At 48.4% G+C, this 13,936-nt stretch overlaps 1 protein-coding gene across 1 annotated transcript in view; it reads right to left on the bottom strand.

The window, feature by feature from the left end:
- LOC134983609 (gastrula zinc finger protein XlCGF26.1-like) overlaps positions 1–9,980 on the bottom strand; it is a 139,428-nt gene extending 129,448 nt beyond the window's left edge. Inside the window, exon 1 of the mRNA XM_063949281.1 lies at positions 9,814–9,980. The gene's annotated coding sequence lies outside the window, so the exon portion shown is untranslated. The remainder of the gene's footprint in view (positions 1–9,813) is intronic.
- Between the last annotated feature and the right edge of the window lie 3,956 nt (positions 9,981–13,936).

Genomic DNA, 13,936 nt, shown 5'->3' with positions numbered 1-13,936 from the left:
GCTGGGTCGTGAGTGCTATGGACCGTAACAGCTTCTCCTTGGAGATTTAGAAATTCCAGCCTGTACCCCTAGGACACAATATCTTGCATCCAGGGATCCAGGCCAGATGACACCCAGACATGACTGAAATGTCTGAATCTCGCTCCCACCGGCCCCACCTCCGGGGCGTGCAGTCCACCATCATGCAGAGGACTTTGGTGTACCTGAAGCAGGTTTCTGTTCCTGGGAACCTGCAGTCGCAGGTTTCTTGGTCTTGGGCCGACCTCCCCGAAAGAAGGTGTTGGACGTCTTGGCCTTTCTGGGCTTGGTAGACCGAAAGGGCTGTGATGTAACTGAAGAAAAGGATTTCTTCAGAGCAGGTGTAGCTGAGGGAAGAAAAGGTGACTTACCAGCCGTAGAGATCCACGCATCTAACGCTTCCGCCTGACCTGTGTAGGATAGAGTATTCACACTTCTCCTGGATTCCGCACTGGCAGACCACTGGCGCAACCACAGTCCTCGACGAGCTGATACTGACATGGAAGAAATTCCCGCAGCCATAGAACCCAGGTCTTCCATGGATTCTACCAGAAATCCTGCCGAATCCTGAATATTACGTAAAAACAATTCAACATCACATTTTTCCAAGTCCTCAAGTAACGTGCCTGACCGCTTTACTATAACTTTGGCAATCCAAGCACTGGCAATAGTGGGACGTAGTATAGCCCCAGAAGCCGTGTACATGGATTTGAGCGTATTATCAATTTTACGTTCAGCCGGCTCTTTCACGGTGGTAGATCCTGGAACAGGTAAAACCACCTTTTTTGAAAGTCTGGATACAATAGGCGGGTTTTCCCATTTTTTCCTATCCTCTACCAGGAAAGGAAATTCTACCAGAACCCTTTTAGGTATCTGGAATTTTTAATCCGGGTTTTCCCAAGCCTTTTCAAAAATAGCATTTCATTCCTTTGACGCAGGGAAGGTTAGCGTGGCTTCCTTATTTTCAGTGAAGTAAGCCTCCTCAACCTGCTCGGGTTTTGTATCAGCAATATTCAACACATCCCTAATAGCCTCTATCATCAACTGCACCCCTTTGGCAAGAGATGCTGCCCCCCGCAACACATCCCCGTCACTGTCTAACAGTCTATAGTATCAGAATCGGTATCTGTATCATCCTGCATGATCTGAGCAAGAGCACATTTATGTTAATATACAGCGGGAAGCCCTGATGTACCAAAACTGGGCCAGACTGCCATAGAGATCTGTAAAGCCCGAGTTGCAGATTCATTTTGTGCAACCCTATTTGAGATCTGAGAAATCGCAAATTTGATAAAGGATAACCACTCAGGCTCCCTTGCTGGAATCTGTGCTAAACCAGTGCAATCCTGATTACATGGAATGGGATCATCCTCTGCAGCATATGACACAGATTCCCTGGACATTGCTTAATGGAGACCACAGACACTCCACACACACACACAGGGGAGGACAGACAAGTTTCACCCCCAAGAATGGCAAGAGAGACATAGAGATTGGAACCAACCCACACACAGCGCTTTTACTATAAAGGGAGACCCCCTATCAGCACTGACTGTGCACCTTAATAGATTACACAGTCGTATTGCAGCCTCCGCCCCCCTTCCACAACCCCCTGGTACCGTGAGAGATAGCTGGAGTTGCTTTGGAGGGACTTGCTCTTCCTGGACAGTGCTGTGCAGGCAGGAAAATGGCGCGGAACGCTGCTGGGTCCCCTCTGAGGAGAAGCTCTGCCCCCTGCTCTTCCCAGGATTATACTGGCCTGAGGATTTATGCTGGCTGAGATCCCGGGACCCCGACAGGCTGTGTGACCAGTGTAGGGTGTAGACGCTGGCTCAGGGCGCCCCTCACAGCACCGCACTATGTACCGCTGAGCCTCCGGAGTGCAGTTAATACTGCGCTCCTACCCTGATGCCGCCATCTTCACACCGCCCCTTCTTCCTTTTAGGGGGGTCGGTGACTCACTCGCCACTGATCTTCAGCTCTGAAAGTGGGTGGCGGGATGCTGTCGGGGTGAGTGATCCCCTGTGGTGGGGAACGGTCTAGACCACACTCTTAAAGTGCCAATGGCTCCCGATGGACCCGTCTATATCAAAGGTTGTAAGTTCCGCACCAAATTACACAACATATGGGTATATTATAACCAAATTTATTAAACCAATATAGACAGTGTTGTTTTAAACAATTTTGCAACACTATAATTATTGGTGGTGCTCCCAAAAAAATGTTTGTAGATCAACTACAAGTGTAAATGTGGAGAGAAAAGACAAAAAAATAATTATTTTTGGAAATACTCTTCAAAATAAATTATTATAAGTATGAACAAATTACGAATTTGAAGTAAACAGTGTACTGGTGAATGATCTAAAACTTAACATTTATTCTGTCCATATGTTAAAATAACAACTACATAGTCTAAATTTTAAAATCTGGAATTTACCAATGTTTATGAACTCAAGATAAAAGATGGTGAAAATATAATCAGGATGCTATGTCAAAAGCACTCTATGTTCAACCTATAATCCAAATAGGGGTAAATAAAGTGACTATCCAAATGATGCCCACAGTACCAAGTATTCCTTGCTGGTCTCCCATCCAAGTACTGACCAGGTCTGTCCAATCTGCTTCCGAGATTAATCAGGATCGGGCAGGTGAAGGATAATGTAACCGTGGGCAGTTATTGAGGATGATAGAAGAAGGAAGAGAGAACCCACTTCTGCTGTCTGTACTGGGCCTGGGCCAAAAGGGTGGATTATTGGACCCTGGGCTCTTCCAGATGAGAGAGTGTTGGAAAAATCAGACAGGATAGTAAAATATAGACCACTGAGAATAAAAATATTGATAGTGCTGCTCCTTTCTCAGATTTATAGGAAGATAAGCACTTCTGCTTTGTGTTGTAACAGCAAAATGTACGCTGAAAGGAGCTAAGCCTCTGTCAGCCAGATGAGAGAGAAAGTGATAGAATAGTGATAGTCTGATACAGGTGAACTGATTATTAAAAGAATTGTGTGTTATTAAGATGAAATACTCAAATGCGGATAACCCGCATGCTCCATTATGTCACAACTGAGGGTTTAGGCTGACGGGAGGAAGCCTCAGTTGTAGGGGCTGAGATGTAATTAAACTTGGGAGGTTTAATCAGACCCCTGGACATGTAAGTGCAGAATGATTACCCAAAGGTGTGACCATGACAACCAGGTTAAAATTCAAAATAAAAGTTTATTAACAGACTCCGTGTGATAACAAGCAGCATTTAAGGTTTAGCAATTGACAGTGGCAAATAACACAGTTTCTGGAACACGTAACCTTAGAAGGTATCACAGAGTACTGGTAGGTATAGAACAGATGTAAAAGTCCTTTGATGGAAAAACCTTACCAGGTCTGGTTGTAGTAGTGGAGATAGCCGAGGAACATGCCAGTAGTTGTAACAGGTGAATCTGGTAACTTGAGTAAGCTGCTGTGTCAGCTGGATGGAACTAGCCAGGTGGTAAGACACGGAGTGGATGCTGAGTGGAATCAGCCAGGTGATGAAACACAGAGTGGATGCTGAATGGAATCAGCCAGGTACTAAAGTCACGGAGTGGAAGCTGGATGGAACCAGCCAGGTGATGAAACACAGTGTGGATGATGTGAGATGCTAGGGAGCGTAGAAACAGAATAGCTGATAGATGATTACCGGTGGTAGTGGATACTGCTGGTAAGATAGGATCCGCTGGATCAGCACCGGTGTTTGGTAGAAGCTGGAATCTGTTGAAAGCTGGCTGCTGGAAGCAGATAGTAGATAGCTGGAAACTGGACAGCCACGGAGGACTGTAGAGTCAGGCTGCACCGCAGGATGGAAAGCAGGTGTGGGTCTCTTTGTGGATGCTGGAGACAGGAACTGGAACCTCGAGAAACAAGCCACAGGAGAGAGAGACTGGAACAAGGTATGACATTCAAAGCACTGACATCTATCTGGCCCAGACACAGGATACTTATACCTGCTGCTATGCAGGCATTGGCTGGGCAATTATGCAGATTCCAGAGACGGTGGATTGGAGAAATTGGAGCAGGTGATCAAATCCAACATGGCTGCGCCCATGCTGGAACCTGGAGGGAAAACTGGTTTGAAATGAAATGTGCAAACATAGTGATATTGGCGGCGCCGGCCGCGGAGGACAGGAGACGCCAGATGACAGTTATATGCTGAGACACTTGGAGGGCAGCAGAGGCCGCGGCAGGCATGATACACGATTCTGAGAACCTGCAGCAATAACACAGGAACGACGGCCGCGGAGGACGGGAGACGCCATGTTGGATTCAAACATGGCGCCGCTGTGGTAGTGACTCAGAATGACAAGAGGGATGTGCAGAGTGTTGACACAGATGAGATCCGAACTTGGAACGCACCTAAACGGCAGGTAATAGCGTCCAGATACCCGGATCGTGACACAATATGTGTGAAGTGCCAAGATTGTGTATACATAAATGTATGAGCTGACACTGGCATAAAGTGAATACTATAAATTTTTTAGCATGCCACAGATTAGGTCCAACATACAATTTGTGGATATGAACAGTAAATAATAACAGATACTAATCAAATATATAGGAGAAAATCTCTCAAATCGCTGGGAGCCACATTGAGATTAGTGATCCAATATCAGAAAACATCCAAGTGATCAAAATGTATGGGAGTAAAACTCTCAGTCAGATCGCTGAAATCCACATCAAGACCATTATTCTAGTATCAAAACCACCCAAATTATCACATATATAATGTATCATCCCTAGGAAAAATAGTTGAGCTTAGAGGCATCCATATCAAAACATTAATGATTTACTCACAGCTGTGTAAATATTGCATCATGGAATAGATGATTATTAGGCAGAAAGAAAAATATACCATTGTATTGGTAGATATCTTGCTGCTATAAGATTGTTACGGGTGGTCTTCTGTATGCCGAATGTCGGGATACCGGCGCCGGAATCCCGACACCCGGCATACTGACAACTATTCTCCCTCGTGGGAGTCCGCGACCCCCCTGGAGGGAGAATAAAATAGTGTGGCGCGCAAGGGGCTCCTTTGCGCTCGCCACGCTGTCGGTATGCCGGTAGTCGGGCTCCCGGCACCGGCATACCGTACGAAACCCGATTGTTACACAGCGCCTAAAAGAGACAACTGTAGCAATGGGTAGTGAATGTCCCACTGCTAAATTTTTCACTACTGTATCTCTATCGCGTCACATCTGAAAAAAGTATCTAAACAGCAGAGTAGCAGGAGACGGTTATAAGTTTGACATATTATGTGCAAGTTTCAGAAAGGCATGATATGAACCACCTATCATGCTGTCAATAATTAAACCCTGTATCAATCAAGGTCAGCATATAAGGAAAAGAGGAATACCATGCCTATCTTATCTATTGCACAATAATGGTTAATTATATATTAACCTGAAATAGAAGATGTCAATTTGGAGTCACCAGGAGCCAAAAGCTTCATTATTACGCTCCTGTGAGATTCTGTCCCCATCTCATCTGATACATATTATTGGTTAATTGAGTATTAACCTGTGATACATTTAAGTGAGGACCAGCAGAGAATACATTTTTAGTTGTTACACTGTTGTAACTATTGAAGCAACAAGAGATTTTTTTTATATAAATATCTTTGGATGCAAAAATGTCATTGAATTAATAGATAGACAGCTGATAATATACATTTAAATGTGATGGATATATGAGCAAACTGAAAAGTACATGTGCGAAAATAAGTATATATAAAAATATCTAAATATGGGGAAAAAAAAGGGATAAACATTGATCCAGGTCGAAATAGACGGCAGTAGCAACAAAATGTGCACACATGATTACAATGTTAATACAATGTGAACCCCTTATTATATTCCCTCTAAACATCTGTGCGGAAGAAAGAAGGGAGAAGTGATGACAGAGTGCCGCTATGGAGGGTAAAAGTTACCAGTCCCGCATGTGTATGCGCTGTTCAGATAAATCAGTGGCGCTGTGAATACGCGGCATCCTCCTGAATCTCCACGTTATCTTCAAACACCGTGATGAAACGGCCGCCCGGTCCGGAAGGGGGCGTAGCCGTAATGACGTCAGTCCCGACGTACGTTTCACCGCTGGGCTTGTTCACGGGAGCCTCAATCCCACAGCTCCAGCGGGGAATAAAAAAATCCAAGTAACCAATCCTAAGAGTTAGATTTGATTGACATGCTTTAGCTCCAATCAAATCAACCAATATGGCCGCTTTTGTTTATGCTGATATTATAGGTGGAGGAGGGAGCCGCAGCAGCGCACTGCAATTGGTGGAGGCGCTGCTGCTGATGTCCCTCTCCTTCACCATAGGCTGTCCTCCGCCGCTGTGAATGCTGGGATGCGCTTTAGATTGAGTTGCAGACTGAGTTGCAGATTCATTTTGTGCAACCCTATTTGAAATCTGAGAAATCATAGATTTGATAGATAACCACTCAGGCTCCCTTGCTGGAATCTGTGCTAAACCAGTGCAATCCTGATTACATGGAATAGGATCATCCTGAGAGGACATATCCTCTGTTGCATATGACACAGAGGGGGTAATTCCAAGTTGATCGCAGCAGGAAATTTTTTAGCAGTTAGGCAAAACCATGTGCACTGCAGGGGAGGCAGGTATAACGTGCAGAAAGAGTTAGATGTGGGTGGGTTATTTTATTTCTGTGCAGGGTAAATACTCGCTGCTTTATTTTTACACTGCAAATTAGATTGTAGATTGAACACACCACACCCAAATCTAACTCTCTCTGCACATGTTACATCTGCCTCCCCTGCAGTGCACATGGTTTTGCCCAACTGCTAACAAAAATCCTGCTGCGATCAACTTGGAATTACCCCCAGAGTCCCTGGGCATTGCTTAATGGAGACCACAGACACTCCACACACATACAGGGGAGGACAGACAGAGTTTCACCCCCAAGAATGGCAAGAGAGACACAGAAATTGGAGCCAACCCACATACAGCGCTTTTATTATAAAGGGAGACCCCCTATCAGCGCTGACTGTGCACCTTAATAGGTTACACAGTCGTATTGCAGCCTCCGCCCCCCTTCCACAACCCCCTGGTACCGTGAGAGATAGCTGGAGTTGCTTTGAAGGGACTTGCTCTTCCTGGACAGTGCTGTGCAGGCAGGAAAATGGCGCTGATCGCTGCTGGGCCCGCTCCGAGGAGAAGCTCCGCCCCCAAAATGGCGCTGTCTTCCCACTCTTTTTAGGATTATACTGGCCTGAGGATTTATGCTGGCTGAGATCAGGTTGTGTGACCAGTGTAGGGTGTAGACGCTGGCTCAGGGCGCCCCTCACAGCACCGCACTATGTACCGCTGAGCCTCTGGAGTGCAGTTAAAACTGCGCTCCTACCCTACTTCACACCGGCCCCCCCCCCTTGTTAGGGGGTCGGTGACTCACTCGCCACTGATCTTCAGCTCTACAAGGGGGTGGCGGCATGCTGCTGGGGTGAGCGATCCCCTGTGGCGGGGAACAATCTATCCCCTCAGGAGCTCAGTGTCTTGTCAGCGGAGATAGTGGCTCAGACCCCGCAGGGCGGACACTACTCCCCCCTTAGTCCCACGAAGCAGGGAGGCTGTTGCCAGCAGCCTCCTGTAAAATAATGAACTCTATAATAAACTTTACTAGAGAAACTCTGTAGAGCTCCCCCTAGCTGTGACCGGCTCCTCTGGGCACATTTTCTAAACTGAGTCTGGTAGGAGGGGCATAGAAGGAGGAGCCAGCACACACTCTCAAACTCTAAAAGTGCCAATGGCTCCTGGTGGACCCGTCTATACCCCCATGGTACTAATGTGGACCCCAGTATCCTCTAGGACGTAAGAGAAATTTAGTTTACATACTGTAAATCTGATTGCATAGAAAGAATAGAGAATATTATAACCAGTCCAGCAACAACAGAGTCCTCCTGAAAAGAACAGCAATGTGACTGTGTATATGGAAGCACAGGACAGTGAGGGAGAAGGGCTATGCACCATTATATAATTATCTCCTATATATTAGCCCAGATCTGTGATTCATTTCCTAACGCTGTGCGGACTCACAACGTTGGGCGGAGTCAGAGTCACAGATCTGTCCAAATATATAGGAGAGGTGGCTGGATGCAGGCCATGATCCTTTTACTTTCTGGTGAGTAGTTGATACACCCGCCTCTCCCCCACCCACGACGCGTCTGCCCCTCCCTCAACCACTTTGCTCCAGCACCCGCCCCTCTCCCGCAGCGACCACCTCTACCCCACCAGCAGCGACATCGGACCTCCACCCGCGGCACCCCCGCACCCGCCCCTACCCAACCCGTGGCACCTCCGGACCCCCTACCAAAACTGTGGCACCCCATCACCCACCACCCGCAACACCTATGGATTCCATCCCCCATCCGCGGCACCCCCGTATCTGCCATTACCCCACCTGCGTCAACCCTGCTCCTCCTCCACCCACTGCACCTCCTGACCCCCTACCCCACTCGCAGCACCCCCGCACCCGCCCCTTCCCCATCCGCAGCGCCTCCGTAACCCCCTCCACCATTCGCAGCAGCCGTGTACCTGCCCCTTCCCCACGGCCTCCGGAACCCATCCCCCATCTATGGCCCCCACATCTCTGCCCCTCTCCCACCCACAACACTTCCCGACCACCTCGCACATCCGCAGCACCCCCTCTTCAGCCACCCCACCACAGCACCTCCTGCCCCCATCCGTGGCCCACCCACAGCCACCCTCCCTCACCCACAGCATCTACAGATTCCAACCACGACAACCCACAACCACCCCTCCCCCACCCGCAGCACCTCTGGAACCCCTACCCCAAACCCAACCCACCCTGCCCCTCCCCCCAAATGCATCCGCACCTCCCCCACAGACAGCACCTCAAGACCCCCTCCTTCATCCACGGTCCCCCAGCACCCACCCCTCCCCCACCAGCAGCATCTGCATACCCCCTCCCCCAGCCGTGCCTCCTCTGCACCCGCAGCACCTCTGGACCCCTAACCCATCCGCGTCCCCTCTGCCCCTCCCCCACCCAAGGTGGCTCAGGACTCCCTCCCCCACCCACAGCACCCCGCAACCACTTACCTATAATATACTACAGGAGGAGCAGGCTTTAGTGTACAAATACTATACTACAGGGGGTACAGGCTTTAGTGTCCTGATACTATACTACAGTGAGAGCAGACTTTAGTGTCCTAATACTATATTACAGGGTAAGCAGGATTTACTGTCTTGATACTATTCTACAGGGAGAGCAGGGCTTTAGTTTCCTAATACTATATTACAGGGGGAGCAGGCTTTAGCATTCCGATACCATACTACAGGGGGAGCAAGCTTTAGTTTCCTAATACTATATTACAGGGTGAGCAGGCATTAGCATTCCGATACCATACTACAGGGGAGCAGGCTTTAGTGTCCCTATAATATACTACAGGGGAAGCAGACTTTAGTGTCCTGATGCTGTACTACAGGGGGACCAGGCTTTAGTGTCCTGATGCTGTACTACAGGGGAAGCAAGCTTTAGTGTCCTGATACTGTACTACAGGGGGAGCAGGCTTTAGTGTCCCAATACCACACGGGGAGCAGGCTTGTGCCAGGTTATTATAATAGAGATTTCAGCAGACTGTGATGTCCCATTATTACACTACATGATCACATGTGGTAGAGAAGGCTGCTCCCTCTGTAGTTTAGTATCAGGACGCTAAAGTCTGCTTCATCTTTATTGTACTAACACTAAACATCATTCAAACCATCAACCATATAAAACCAACGTGTCTTACCTTCTATGCACAGGCCACAAGATGTATTAAAGACACACGATAAATGTTACACACAAGCTCCGGTGAGTGATGTGTTCAGCCAGAGCGAAGGGTAGCGTCTAGTTTACCTTCGTGGAGAGGACCTTTCCCAGTCCTTAGCACGAAGGTAACATAGACACAACCACTAGTTCCATTTCCTAGATGTAATTCGTTGACATCACAGGCCATGTGACCAGACCATGTGACTTTCATTCACACTGCAGCGTTTCTCTACCTTACACAGATGTAATACAGGGAGGGGAGATGCAGCATGTTATACTCTCATACACAGCCTGATACTCCCCTGCTGCCATTATATCAAATTACTGCACCCCAATACCTCATACTAATAATGTGGGTGTGGTATGGTATGCCGGCGGCCAGGCTCCCGGCGACCAGCATACCGGCGCCGGGAGCCCGACCGCCGGCATACCGACAGCGTGGCGAGCGCAAATGAGCCCCTTGCGGGCTCGCTACTTTCGCCATGCTATTTATTCTCCCTCCAGGGAGGTTGTGGACCCCCACGAGGGAGAATAAGTGTCGGTATGCCGGCTGTCGAGATTCCGGGGGCCGGTATACTGTGCGCCAGGAACCCGACAGCCGGCATACTGAAGACTACCCAATAATGTATGTATATTATTATTATTATCACCTCTACTGTTATATCCTAGATTACCGGCACGCTGGTACAGCTCATACTAATAATGTATAGAGTGTATGTATTATTATTAATAATATTATTATTATTATCTCTTACGTCCTAGAGGATGCTGGGGTCCACATTAGTACCATGGGGTATAGACGGGTACACTAGGAGCCACTGGCACTTTAAGAGTTTGAAGAGTGTGTGCTGACTCCACCCCCACCCCCCTCCTATCAGACTCAGTTTAGAAAATGTGCCCGGAAGAGCCGGTCACAGCTAGGGGAGCTCCTGAGGAGTTCTTTTAGTTTTCTTGTTTTTTTAAAAAGAGTTTAGGCACAGGAAGGCTGCTGGCAACAGCCTCCCTGCTTCGTGGGACTTAGGGGGGGGGGGGAGTAGTGTCCAACCCTAGAGGTTAATGGCCACCATCTCCGCTGACAGGACACTGAGCTAATGAGGGTGATGATTGCAAGCCCCCGAGGTGACCGCACGCTCCCGCAGCACTGCTGCCACCCCCTAACAGAGCCAGAAGATGTCGGTGGTGAGTTGGACACCGGCGACCCGACAAGCGGGGAGCCGGTGAGAATAGCGGCATCAGGCTAGAAGCGCAGCACTGACACTGCGCTCCAGAGGGCTCAGAAGCACGCAGTGCGGCGCTGTGAGGGGAGCCCTGGGCCAGCGCAAACCCTACAAACTGGTCACTCTAGCTATCAGGGTCTCTGTCTACTGCCAGCAATGTAATACCTCAGGCCAGTATAATCTCTCAAAGTGCTGCAAGATGCGCTATTACAGGGGGCGGAGCTTCTCAGAGCGGATCCAGCATGCACTAGTGCCATTTTCTCCCTGCAGATCACACACAGAGACGCTGACAGGGAGCGCTGACCCTCCACATAACTCCAGCTATCCTGTGCGGTACCAGGGGTTATAGGGAGGGGCAGTGTTTTGTCACATTATTGTACTGTGTAGTCTGTTAAGGCTACTCAGAAGGCGTCAGGCTTTTATTCTATAACTGCCTACTACGGCGCTGTGTGGCTGGCTCCTTAACTCTCTGAAGCTACTTGGGGGAAAGTAAGTGTGTGTGTGTGTGTGTGTGTGTGTGTGTGTGTGTGTGTGTGTGTGTGTGTGTGTGTGTGTACATATTTCTCACATTGCCATGTCCAGGGACTCTGTTTCTTGTGCTGCAGAGTATGTATCTTCTCCAGAGGAATCCATTCCATGTACTCAGGAATGTAGTATAATGTCTCAGCCTGCAGAATCCGAATCATTGTGGGTGGCTTCAATTAAGGGAAAGATATCCCAGATTTCATCTAGGATTGCTCAAAATGAGACTGAAACGCAGGTTTTGAGAAAATCTGTAGAGGTTTTGTCGTGTTCTGTTCCCACTACCTCCTCAAGCTCCCCTGGTATATGCCTGCAAAAACGTGCTCTTGCCCAGATAATCCAAGTCAACACTGATACAGACTCTGATACGGGGGGCGGTGATGGGGATATACGGGGGGGGGGGGGGGTGAGGCATCCCTTGCTAAAGGGGCACAGGTCATGATTGAGGCCATTAGGGATGTTTTACACATTACTGACAAAGTACCTGAGCAGGTTGAGGAGGCTTACTTTACAGACAATAAGAAACCCACTCTTCCCTTCCCTGCGTCTAAAGAATGAAACGCATTGTTTGAAAACTCCTGGGAAAACCCAGAGAGAAAATTCCAGATCCCAAAAAGGATTCTCATTGCTTTTCCTTTCCCTGAAGATAGGAAAAAGTGGGAACCCCCCCATAGTAGACGTTTCTGTATCTAGATTGTCGAAAAAGGTGGTTTTACCTGTCCCTGGGTCTACCGCTTTGAAAGAATCGGCAGACCGCAAGATTGAGACCACTCAAATCCATATACACTGCCTCAGGCGTGGCGCCAAGGCCCACTATTGCCTGTGCATGGATTACTAAAGCCATAGTAAAGTGGTCAGGCACATTACTAGAGGATTTAGAGTCTATGGATAAAAGTGACATTGAAATGTTTTTACGTCACATACAGGATTCTGCAGGCTTCATGGTGGAGGCCATGAAGGACCTGGGTCATCTGAATGCAAGGACGTGTTCCATTGCTGTCTCGGCACGCAGGGAACTCTGGCTGCGCCAATGGTCAGCAGATGCGGAATCCAAGAAAAGTGTGGAGAACCTACCCTTCACAGGTCAGGCTCTATTTGGGGAAGCATTGGATGCGTGGATCTCCACGGCAACCGCGGGTAAGTCAACCTTTCTTCCCTCAGCCACTCAGACACCGAAAAAATAATTTTCTATGTCTACAATGCAGTCCTTTCGGCCCGCAAAGGCTAAAAGGTCCAAGCCCCCTACCACTTTCTTCAGAGGTGGTCGAGTAAAATTAAAAAAATCTGCACCTGCAGATTCCCAGGAACAGAAGCCCGGTTCTGTTTCCTTCAAATCCTCAGCATGACGGTGGACCTCCCAGCCTGGAGATCGGGCAGGTGGGAGCCAGACTCAGAAATTTCAGTCACGTCTGGGCGTCATCTGGCCTGGATCCCTGGGTACAGGATATTGTGTCCCAGGGGTACAAACTGGAGTTTCAAGAACTCCCACCTCACAGATTCTTCAAATCAGGCTTACCAGCTTTGCTGACAGAAAGGGCTATCCTACAGGAAGCCATTCAAAAATTGTAAGGGGCAAATGTCATTGTTCCAGTTCCACCTCATCTGGAAAACAAGGGTTACTATTCAAACCTATTTGTGGTGCCGAAACCGGACGGTTCAGGCATACAAATTTTGAACCTGAAATCGTTAAACCCTTATTTGAGGGAATTCAAATTCTAAATGGAGTCTCTGAGAGCGGTGATCTCAGGTGTGGAGGAGGGGGAATTCCTGGTATCCCTAGATATCAAGGATGCATATCTCCACATTCCGATTTGGCCACCACACCAGGCTTATCTCAGATTTGCACTGTTAGACTCTCACTATCAGTTCCAGGCACTGCCATTCGGGGTGTTCACCAAGGTAATGGCAGAGATGATGCTACTCTTCCGCAAGCAGGGAGTGAACATAATTCGACATCTGGATGATCTGCTGATAAAAGCGTCCTCCAGGGAGAGGTTGTTGCAGAGCATTGCTCTCACGACTCGACTGCTCAGGAATCATGGATGGATCCTGAATCTTCCAAAGTCACATTAGGAGCCGACAAGGAGATTGTCTTTCCTGGGGATGATCCTAGACACGGAAGTGCAGAGGGTTTTTCTACCGGTGAAGAAAGCGTTAGTGATACAATCAGTGGTCCGGAATGTCTTGATGCCTGCCCAGGTATTGGTTCATCAGTGCATTCACCTTCTGGGGAAGATGGTTGCCTCCTACGAGGCTCTACAGTACGGAAGATTTCATGCACGGTCCTTCCAACTGGATCTCCGAGACAAGTGGTCGGGATCTCACCTGCACATGCACCAGAGGATACGTCTGTCGCCGAAAGCC

The sequence above is a fragment of the Pseudophryne corroboree genome, assembly GCF_028390025.1.
Source record: "Pseudophryne corroboree isolate aPseCor3 chromosome 3 unlocalized genomic scaffold, aPseCor3.hap2 SUPER_3_unloc_2, whole genome shotgun sequence".
NCBI lineage: Eukaryota > Metazoa > Chordata > Amphibia > Anura > Myobatrachidae > Pseudophryne > Pseudophryne corroboree.
Note: the sequence above shows the minus strand (reverse complement) of the source record. Positions and strands in the feature narration are given on the sequence as shown.